The 11,672-nt window shown below is 45.3% G+C and overlaps 1 long non-coding RNA gene across 1 annotated transcript; it reads left to right on the forward strand.

Annotated features, from left to right (window-relative positions):
* The first annotated feature begins 2,307 nt into the window (after positions 1–2,307).
* LOC308461446 lies at positions 2,308–5,243 on the forward strand. Its single transcript, XR_013978897.1, has 3 exons — positions 2,308–2,351; positions 3,070–3,156; positions 4,250–5,243. It is a non-coding gene; the product is annotated as an uncharacterized lncRNA (long non-coding RNA).
* Positions 5,244–11,672: the final 6,429 nt, after the last annotated feature.

Consider the following 11,672-nt stretch of genomic DNA (forward strand, 5'->3'; position numbering starts at 1 on the left):
AAAATAAAAACAACAACACTACAATACAAAAAAAGAAAAGAATTAAAAAAAAGAGAAAAGCACAAAATATAAAAACCAATACAACAATACAGCTAAAGAAAGTAAAAAAGAAGAAAAAAGAAGAAAAAAACACAAATCCCAAATTGCATATCCATAATTTCCATTTCCTTGTTTCATTGACCTCCTCACACCTCCCTTTTTGTATTCTAGTTTAAATTCTCTTTCATTCATCATCCAGCGTCTCTTCTTCCTGGTCTCGGGTCGTGTCAATCCTTACTGTCCATTCCATCTAGTCCATCAACCTGGAAGCCTTATGTCCGAGGCCCTTAAGTCTCTTCCATGTCCCTTCTGCAATTCTTCTTCATCTTGTTTGTGGTTGCCCATTTCCTTGTCTTTAGTTGGTCTCTGTCTTAGTTTCTTTCCTTTCTCATTGAGGAGTAGGTCTCTGGGGGATTCCAACCCAAAATTGTCTCCATCACCCTTCATCCAGCTCGCCCATTCCCCACAGTGTCACTCCCCACAGTGCTCGATATAATCCAAAATGTATTTAAAATCAAATTTCAGGATCTCTCCAAAGCTAGGAACCTCCTCATCTCCAGACTCCCCTTGGCCCACTCCAACTTCAATCTTCAATAACAGCGGCTTATGCTCCTGTAGGGCCTCGGGTCTCTCCATTTGTACTATTTGAGGTGCAGCCGCATCCTCCTCCATTGTCATCTGCACTTGCCCAGTCAGTACAGATTCACAGGTTGGTTCCTGAATCGTTTCTATATCAATGTTCCCTACTTGTCCACAGTTATTAACCACAACAGTCAAATCCATTTTCTCATTCATCAAGTCCATCTTCTCATGCATCTGTTCCAGCAAAGCATTTGTCTTACATAAAGCAAGCACCCAGTCTTCCTCCCAGCTCATCTTTGTTCAAGGTCAGAAAAGACTATTCCCACGGTCTTAATCTCACAGATGTTGGGTCTCAAATATACTACAGCAACAACTTAGCAAGCTCCCTCTAGAGGAGACAAACTATTTGTATCCTTTTTTTTTTTTGAAGACAAAGGAAAGTTACTTTCATTTTTCAGATATTTCAGATGTTTTTCAGATATTTTGTTTCTTTAAAATGCAAAAGGCAACATTAGAATCAACTTGTTTCTCTTCATTAGCTATCTGTCAAAGTATTACGTTCACAGTCAATGAACCTCTCCAACAGTTTCTGTCTCTGACACCCCGTTCCCAGGTTAGAGACGGTGGAAACTTATTCTTCTTCACTCCCTCTCCTGCTAGGGTTAAACAGAGTCCCCCCCCCCTTTTCTCCTGCTTCTAAGGGGGGTTTCAGTAATTCTGAATGAAGGAAATTCAGTTTTTTTTTACAGCTTCCCGGCTTTACCTTGCAAAATTTTTGCTTTAGTCTATATACAAAAAAGCGGAAGGCGGACTTCCTGTTTGCACCTTCCCGCTTCGATACCAAATTAAACAATTTCTTGATCCAATTTTCCGTTTCTACTCACGGGTACTTGTTTTAAGTCCAATTGTCCACAGGAAAAAGTCAGCGCTCTCTGGCGATGGCTGTGCGGCTTCACTCCGTGAAAGTAGCAGTCAGTTCGTAGCACCGCGCTTCTCACTCCACTTCGCTCCGGAGCCCCTAGATGGGATTCCCCGCGAGTAGGGGGGCGCTTCTGGTGCCCTGCCGAACCCCACGTTCCCAGGCTTCCTCCGCCAGGGATTTCTAGCGGGTCCCCACCTTCGCCACGGCGGGAAGACCCAGTTTCCACGGAGCCCATTCCTCCGGTCGGAGGAACTCCGCCATTCACCAATGGCACTGACCCGGAAGTCTCAACTAATCCTGGTTTTGTCTCCATCCTCCTCCCAACTGACTTCTACAAGAGCAACACCGAGACTAAGGAGGCAAAAGCTGACAGGCAGTTTCATGCCCCTAGTCAGAGTGCAAGAAAGAAGACAGGGAGAAAGCTATCGGAGACTGGGCTTATTTTGCACCTCTAGACACCTGGGCCAAGGTGGAGGAAGAGAGTCTGCAGCATTATATCTCAAGAGGAGCTCTTTTCGCACAGCAACACAGCATTGAGCCCAAGGCATTCTGCACACCTCTGCCTCAGCCTGCCAATACTATGGTTCTGCCCAACACAGCCTCTTGCCTCCAGTTCTGGCACCTCCTTTTTTCCCCTTCCCAAGAACCTTTGCTAAGGGGCCCCTCCCCTTCTCTGTTTTAAAAGGGACACATTTTTCTTGTGCGACACCACACCCTCCCCAGTCACCTTGGCAACCGCTTGTTTTGCACAGACCTAAGGATCTGTCTTTGATGTGTTCAAGACTGACCACTCAACTCGCCGGGCCAGGTTAGTTTGCATAGGCTAAACCCAGGAATTTCTGTGTTTTTTGCACAGTTCAGGAGAACTGCTGCAGCCTGTATTTTCCCTTCAGTACCCAAAGTATCAGCTGAATTCTACCATTTTACTAATTTCTAACATTCACCAGCTCTAGATCTGTAACAGTATATTGATTTTGTTAACTGCAAGGATATATACAAATGTAGGAGTGTCAAGACACAGAAGTCCCCACCTGCAATCTGAAGTGGTATAGGCAAGTAGAATCTCACTGCTCTTCTTGTGTGGATAGCATCATTACTTATATATAGCACACATTGTCCTCAGGGATATCTCAGCCTGTAGACCATAAGACTCTTTATCTCAGGGTTGTGGATTTGAACTCCATGCTGGGTGAAAGATTCCTGAATTGCAGAGGGTTGGGCTAGATGATCCTTGCAATCCCTCCCTCCCAACTCTACAATTTTATAGCTGTGATAAACGAGGTTGCGCTTTTAAACTTATCCACCACCTCCCAACAGGACTTGTTCCTGCAAGAATTGAAATTGCAGGAATTATTTTTAATTTCACATCTCTGCATATAAATGCACATATGCAAACCTGTGTCCTCTTTTATCCTTTTTTGGGGGCAATGCGTGTAAGTGGCCACTCTAAATTAATCAGGGAAAACTCTGAACCGAACGTATTCTGCCAGCTTCTCCCTCTGAGAATTAAATTCCTTCCCTTGCAGACCTGGAGCTCCAGATCAAACTCTTGAAACCTTACCTAGGTCAATTACAGCAGCAGGAGCTCTCCTGGAGTAGAATCAAGGGGGCAGGTAAGGAGTTGGGTAACACAATACAGGCAGAGCTGAAATTGCTGCAGTTAATTTCTCATAGGAGAAGCATTAGGAATACAAGCCTTTCTGAAAAACATCTCCTCTTAGATGAAAGCCTCCTTGTTTCCGTTTCATCTGAGACATTTCTTCGGAAGGGGGTGGCTGTGACCCCACGTGGGTGAGGCAGAGGCCACCTGTCTTTGTGATCAGTCCACGTGTCCCAGGCCTGGCCTCTGGGATCATAACAGTAGGTTTACCTCCTAGTGATCCTTGACTCAAACCCTGTCCATCTTAAATGTGTTTTCACTTGAGGCAGCTGTGCAGATGAGAGGTGTAAATGGAAATGTAGAGATGCAATGAGACTGTGATATGTTCTATCACATGCGGTGGACCTGTAAAAGGGTAAAAGAGTATTGGGAAATAATTCATAATGAATTGAAAAAACAACAACGTTTAAAAGTATTTTTTTTAAAAACCAGAGTCCTATTTGTTGGGGGTAATTCAGAAGGAAATTCCCAGGTGTCCACAAAGGTTATTTATGTATGATGCTACTGTGGCCCGTGTTTTGTTAGCCCCAAAATGGAAAACGGGCAAAGTCCGAGCTGAAGAAGAATGACAACTTAAAGTGGTGGAATATGTGCAGCTTGCAGACCTAACATATAGAATATGAGAACAAGAAGAACATAGGTTTAAAGAAGATTGGAAGATTTTTATTGAATATATGGGGGGAAATTGTGTACATTTGAAAACTTGGGCAGCATTAAGATAAATTCAACAGTGTAAATACCATAAGTTTTGATGGATGTAATACGTAATGGAACACTGAATAGTTTAGTTTACGTAAAATATGCAGGGATTTATGTTATGCAAAATGGACCATGGGAAGAGAAGATGGGAAGTCATTGATATTTTAAGGTTGTTTAAGTGAATATCCTAAAATGTAAAACAGAAAATTTAATAACAATTATAGGGAAAAGAAAATGCAAATGTAGACATAACTATTACAATATAAAGTGGCATCGCAGATCATTAGTTGCAAAGAGGTGACCTACTAAGTTTGCTTTAGCGCCTCCTATGTGCTCTTCCTTCTTAGGGTTCTTTAAACCAGCCTCAGACCGGACAGCCCTTCCAATGGGGAGCTCCTTCAAACAGTCCTCTGTAAGGTAGGACTCACGGCTGCCTGGTGCTGCAGGCAGGTATGGGGCACGTGCCACAGCTTGAACCCACAAAACTGCCCTTGGGTGCAGTTGAGGACGCTGGTCTATTGCCAACATTGAAGTAAGATTCAGCTGCCGGTTCTGGACAGTTTCTGGACTCGGAAGGGGAGCAAGTGCCCGAAGGCCTCTTCAGTCGGTTCTCATTCCACCACCACCCCTGTCCAGTTCTCTCTGCCATCTTGGATTTTCCTCTTGGTTCATTGGTCAGTTTGATGGGTCCCATCCTACTTGATTCTTCTTTGGTCTCGCAGCCTGCCATGCATGGAGGAAGGGAGAAGGCTACTCTTGGCTACCCAAGGCAGGGTGACACAGGAGAATGGCTCTTTTGGGACAGCAGGCAGCTGCGGCTTGAAGCATGCTGACCCCTGGAGGATTTTGCAGACCCTACACTCCCTTCTCCTTGCAGGACAGCAGCTCCAGCAAATAACTGGGCGATGGATTGCAGGTAGAGGCGACTTGCTTCCATTCCTTGGGAACTTTGGATTCAGGATACACCATTGTGGAAATACACATCTGATCCCCGAATGCAACAGCTGCTAGGCTTTATTCCATTGAACCCTACAAAGAACTTGGCTGCTTTGTTCAATGGAGCAATTGCCAAATTGCATTGTTTGTTGTGAATTGCATTGGCCCTTTTTATCCAAAAGCGGTCAGGACGAACAACAAGGACGTTTCCCTTGTCTTGCCACCTGTCACAACAACCTTTAAGTTCTCCCCCGCTCCAAACACCTGCCTGTAGTACCGATTCTAACAATGCTGACTCTACAGCACCTGTCAAGGTTTATTGTACCGCATTCTTTGTACAGCAAAGAATGAGAAATTCAGAATAAGTAAAGTGATACTTTGATATTTGGAAAGCTTTACAGATTGGCGGAAGTGTGCGAGCCTCTGATTCGGACAGAATTCTGAGCTGGATGTTTGCATGACCTTCTTCCATCTTTGCAGAGGGGTACCAGAGGGTGAGGTTCAGTTCAGGACCAGCTCCAGATTTAAGGCTCAGTGCTTTATAGAAAGCCCCTTCTATATTTGCACGTCACCAGTCATCGCCTTTTTAAATCCCCACAATTTCGCAGAATGCCTGGGTTATTTTTGTTGTTGTTGTTTGTTTATATAAGATTAAGATAGTTTGCAAAGTTCAAAAACCCATTCCATAGACATTAAAATACGAGCATCCATAATTAAAATACACAATAAAGTAATCCCATGAAAAGCCATAGTTTAATCCATAATTAAAATGTGTGTGCACGCACACACACATTACAGTAATTAAAAAAGAGGAGATTCTGGTCAAAAGATCAAGGGAATGCCTGTGTAAAACATCCTTAGAAGCCAGCAGAATGTCCATGGAATGTCTCCTGCCCACCCATGAGGCCAGGTGAGGTGATGGGCTCAGGCGACAGGGTCCCTGGGGCAGCAGGTCCTTGTTTCATCTTTCTCTCCCCACTCCCACTCTGTCAGTGCTTGTTCCTGATGTCAGTCTTCACTCATTCCTTCTTCCCTGGTGGGAAGCACAGCTCCCCATATTGGGGTTTGCCTCTTGGGCCTCTTGCCCCATCACTCTGTAGAAATATGGGCAGTTTCAAATGGCTCTCTTGTGCTACTTTTGCCAGGTACGCCCAGAGTAATCCTGTGCTTGCCTTATTTCTTGGACCTGGTCACCGTTATACAGGCAAATTTGGCCACTGTCTTCCGCACATGGCCAGCTAGGAATGGAAGAGGGGGAAACACTGCCACAAAACCTCAAAGCAGCAGGTGAACCAGAGACACACATCTCTTAAAACACTGCCACAGTCCACCACTACGTGCTGGCACAAAGGCACCCACATGGCACACCAAGAGAGAGAGAGAGAAACAGCCAACAGACTTCTGAATACAGAGACAGCACAGACCTTGCATCACCATACACACAACATGCAAGACAGCCAGTGGTGTAGCATGGGTTGCTGGTGATTGGGGCGGGCAAGCCACCGACACTGCCAAAATGACTCCCACGCCGGAGCCAAGCGAATCAAGCTAATCAAGAGCCTTGATTCTGCTAAAAGAAGACCTGTGAATACTTAGGGATGTGTGCCTAAAAGCAGGATAGGGGAAAAGACTCCCCATTAGTGAAGCATGACCTTATGTATATATGTACGGTTTATTATTATTGTATCCCACCTTTGTTTGGGAACACTCAGAAGGATTTATGCAGAGCTCCAGTGGTCTCCCATCCGGTCGCACTGTTGACAATGTTACAGCATCAGGTGTTCCCTGCACAAGCGCTGCGCCCATATATAATGTGTATGGTAATGAGGCCAGTTGAAGAGAGAGCCTTGATTCTGCTGTCTACACAAATGTGGCAGTGTAATTTAAGAAGGAATGCCTTGCGCCATAACAGAGGCTGCTTGTGGTGAGAGCCCTCATCCGTCTCTGCAATGCATCTACATGAGGCTTAATTAAAGCACAGATGCTCTCAGCAGGTGAATGCAAAACTAACCCACTTAATCTCCGGGGGCCAGATCGCCAATTGGAGCAGAACAGGTACTGACGCTAAGAAGAGTAAGCTTTTTCGCATTGTACTAATGGCAGAGCCAGGCCTTGGGTTCATGTCCAGCTTGTTACGCAAAGAGTAATGAAACGTCTTGTGCCACCTTAAAGACTATCAGATTTTATTATGGCGTTGATTTTTTGTGGACTGGTGTCTACACCAGATGCATAAACAGGGTTGTCTCCTGTATGGACAACAGGCAGAAATCCTACAGGCGTAGTAGCTATTTTGGGAGAGCGATGGGGAAAGCCCCATTGATTGAATCCCAGTCTGTTATGCAACTGTGAAAGGCACCAGCCAGAAAAGACGGCATTGGTCCCTAGAGTCCTCCAAATGGCCATTATCACAGAGAAGCCAAGGTAGAGAACCTCAGGCCCTGGGGCAGGGAAACAGAATGTACCCTTCCAAGCTTCTGTGGCTGGTCCTCAGGACTCTCCCTAGGCTACACCAGCCGCCCAGGTACATCATTTATTTTATTTTATTTGTTAGATTTATAAACTGTCCTTCATCAAAAGATCTCAGGGCGGTTGACAGAATCATAGAGTTGGAAGAGACCACAAGGGCCATCGAGTCTAACCCCCTGACAGAATAAAACACAGGATTAAAAACAAGTAAGTAAGTAAAACAAAATGGCAAAACAATAACCACCCTTACCACAGACACATTTAAAAAGCTGTAGAATATTTATCTGCCAGAGGCCTGGTTGAAGAGGAGCATTTTTTGCCTGGCTCCTAAAAGTATATAACGAAGGCACCAGGCGAACCTCCCTGGGGAGAGCATTCCAGAAACGGGGGGGGGGGGGGCACTGCAGAAAAGGCCTGTTCTCATGTTGCCACCCTCCGGACCTCACATGGAGGAGGCACATGAAAAAGGGGTCTTAGATAATGAACACACAGTCCTGGGTGGTTTATATGGGGAGAGGCAGTCCTTCAGGCCTGCTTTCATGCTGGCTATGTCCAGGGCAGGCCAAGATGTCTTTTTGCTGTCTGAGGCACTTTGCTGAACACGGAGACTTTTGAACGCATTACTCTGTGTATGAACAGTTTCCAGAGAGAAGCCCCTCAGTAGGTTATTGGGGTTCAGGAAGAGCTCTCTTGGCTAGACTCCCACTCAGACAGATTGAAGGGAAGGCTTTCAACAGAAGTGCGTGCTCTCTCTCTCTCTCTCACACACACACTGGTGTTAATCAATAGCCATTCCCTGTTGCTTGTCTCTGGCACCTCGAACTGCCTGCCAGTTCTGAAAATGGAGCTCGAGAATTTGGCTCTTGTGGCTAGTAGCTGCCCGTAAGCTCATCATCTATCTGTTTAATCCTTTTAAAAAGCCATTTATGGGTTCTATAAACCAATTATGCGTTTCTTGTGTTCTTAAAAATTCTACTGCCTATGAATTTTTACAGCTGTCCACAGGTTTTCTGAGGTGAGTGCTGTGTGTCTGCTCCTCATTTTCTCCACATGTGACTCACAGATTTATAAAACCTCAGGCTGCAATTCTGCACTCACTTACCTGGGAATAAGCCCCGCTGATTTAAACGGGACTTACCTCCGAGTAGACCTGCACAGGCTCGCATTGTCATATTCACCCTTCAGCTTTCAGTTGGTTTGCTTTGAGGGGCCGATCTACACGTTGCCTCAGTTGTGTGGCTGGGGTTGCCTGCCATATTGCTTCACCGTGGCTTGCGCCATCTCCCGCAATGCTCTGGTAACATGTAAACCTTTTTGCCTCATGTGCTACAACAGTAGTGTGGGCCATGTCGCATTACTTGCCACAGGCTTAATCCCACAAATCTATCTATCTATCTATCTATCTATCTGGTACTTTTTAGCGTTGTTGTATTGATGTCTGCCCTGCTGCTGCTTTTTAAATTCTGGTCTTATTCAGTGGCAGGTTTTATGTAATATTAGATTTTCTTTTGATATTGTAATTTATGGTTTCATTTTCTTTTCTTTTCTTTTTTTTACTTCTAAACCACCCACAGAAACCTTTGTTCTTGTGTGGGTATATAAATATTGAAGAATAAATAAAATGTGGCTGAAACACATACCTGCCCACATGTTCCCAGAGCAGCGTGGGGGGGGGGGCACCAACCCAAAGGAAGTAGAGCAAGCAGCACCAGCCACCCTAAAAGTTAAATATGCCATTACTGTTTTAAGAATGTGTAAAAGTGATTAATGGCTCTCTGGAGTATGGAGGAAGGAGTTGCTCTTTCTCCTTCTCAAAAAGTTGCAGACAAATAAAAATGTCTCCGACCTGGATAGTCAAGCCTCTTGCGGCCACTTTTCCATTTTGGTTACTTTTGCTATCAATCTAGAAACGGTGCTGAATTCTGCGTGGCTGCTTCTCTTCTGTGCCTTCCCTGATTTAGAGCTTTTTCTTAACCCAGTCTTTCAAGACTATAGGCTTCCCAAGGAGGCTTGCATTTAGTAACAGATGCACATTATCGTTTACAAACAAACTTCAAAAATCAACTAGTTTCCAGGTCAATAAAATTCAATATATAGCAACTCCAGCGGGTTATTGCTGGACTTACTATCAGCCACAGCTGGAATGGCCAAGGGATCATGGATGATGGGAGTTGTAGTCCAGCCCATTGGATAGGTTCCCTATCCATGCTCCCGCTGAGCAAAACTGATGGTATTGTAAGGCTTCCTTGAAAATGAAAATGAAGGAGCCATGCATATCTTTCTTGGAAGGCAGTGCCATAAGGTTGGAGCCACCACTGAGAAGGCCCTGTCGCTAATGCCCATGAGCACAATTGATCTTAAAGGTGGCCCACAAGTAGTTGCCACAGAAGCTGATCTATTTGTTCAGCAAAAGCTAACACTGGAGTCAAACTAGGAGTGCTATATTTGCTCTCCTTTCCCTCTGCTGGGATTCTCAAGGTGGGAAATACAAATATCAGAAATGCATTCTCTCCTGCCACCTAAGTCTCAGTACATCTCTAACAATAACAACAAGACATCTGGATCCTTCTCTTTTAAATGAGCATGGGTGACTCTTCCATCTTTTATATCACATTGTCTGGTGTAAGACACCAATTTTTCAGTTGCTTGAAGCTCCCTTGGCAGTGAGTTCCAAAGACCAGGCATTCATAAATATAAAATAAAAGGCTCCGTCTCGAATCCTCATCCTCTGCATCTCATTTCCTGGCGAATGCAGAGTGCGGACAGGTTCAATACAAGATGAGACTGTCCTGGAGATTTCCCAATCTCCAGCTGTTTTTAGGGCTTGAAACATAAAGGCTTCCACATTGCTTTAGTGGCACAGTGAGTCAGTGGGTCTTGCTGTTAACCAGAAGGTTGGTGGTTTGAGCTCACCCAGGGATGGCTGTGGGCAGGATCCTGCATTGCAGGGAGCTGGACTAGAGGACCCTTGCGGTCCCTTCCAAGTCAACAATTCAGTGATCACATGCTCCCACAAGTTATTTGTCAGGTACATAGAAGCAGTAGAATAGTGGCATGTTCTACTTTAGAGGACAATCCTGCATTTGAAAGGCAGTTAGAGGGTGGTCCTCTCTTTGAAGGCATCCTCTGTTTCAAAGGCTATCCAGTCCAGAACCCAGACAGGAGAGACCTTCGAGGGTCCCCATCAACTGCTCGCAACCTGGACAACCAAAGAAGGAACACATCAGGTCACAGTCTGGCCACAGTCTTCTCTAGCTATGTTGAGATGCTTCGCAGACAGCTCAGTTGGTTAGAGAGTGGTGCTGATAACGCCAAGGTTGCAGGTTCGAACAACTGCAGTTATTTCTGCGTTGAAGGGGGTTGGGCTAGAACATGGGTAGGTAAACTAAGGCCTGGGGACTGGATTTGGCCCAATTGACTTCTCAATCTGGCCCGCAGATGGTCCGGCAATCAGTTGTGTTTTTACATGAGTAGAATGTGTCCTTTTATTTAAAAAGCACCTGAGGGTTATTTGTGGGGCCTGCCTGGTGTTTCGCATGAGTAGAACTGTGCTTTTATTTAAAATGCATCTCTGGGTTATTTGTGGGGCATAGGAATTCATTCCCTCCCCAAATATAGTCCGGCCCCCCACAAGGTCTGAGGGACAGTGGACTGGCCCCCTGCTGAAAAAGTTTGCTGACCCCTGGGCTAGAATGACCCTCAGGGTCCCTTCCAACTCTAGAGTTCTATGATTCTATTATTTCTATTCACGTTTTGCGGTGGCCGCTGCCCACTGAGAATGGTCAGAGCAGAATGCAGGGATGCAGAATGCTCAGTGGAACCAGAGCCCAGAGCCAATGAGAGGTGGAGGTAATTCTAGCTCTGCCCCCCATCCTCCTCCTTGCTGAGTCTCTACAAGGGCAACACTGGGACTCAGGTGGAAGAAGCTGGCAGACCCCATCCCCCTAGACTGGATGTGAGTAAGAAGGCTGGCAAGTGGGGGCTGGCTGAGGGCAGACGTAGGCTTGGGGAACAGCGCCTTCACTGTTCATACCACAGTCATTATTTCTAAATCTGCATCCACGCTGTTAACATAAATTAGTATATGTGAGTTTGATGCAAAGTGGTGTCCTAAGTGGCCATACAAAGAAGAGGGTTATCCCTTCCCTATGGGCTTGGAAGCAATTGTTCTGCTTGAGCCTGGGAACAGGAAACCAGTACAGGCACCAGAATGCTGTTATAATATTGGTTGGCACCAGAGCACAACAACATGACAGTTGTAATAATAATAAAAATAATAAAATTATTAATTACTTGTACCCCACCCATCTGACTGAGTTGCTCCAGCCACTCTGGGCGGCTTCCAACCGAATATAAAAGAACACAAGA

The sequence above is a fragment of the Podarcis pityusensis genome (assembly GCF_964106645.2).
Source record: "Podarcis pityusensis genome assembly, chromosome: 13".
Classification (NCBI taxonomy): Eukaryota; Metazoa; Chordata; class Lepidosauria; order Squamata; family Lacertidae; genus Podarcis; species Podarcis pityusensis.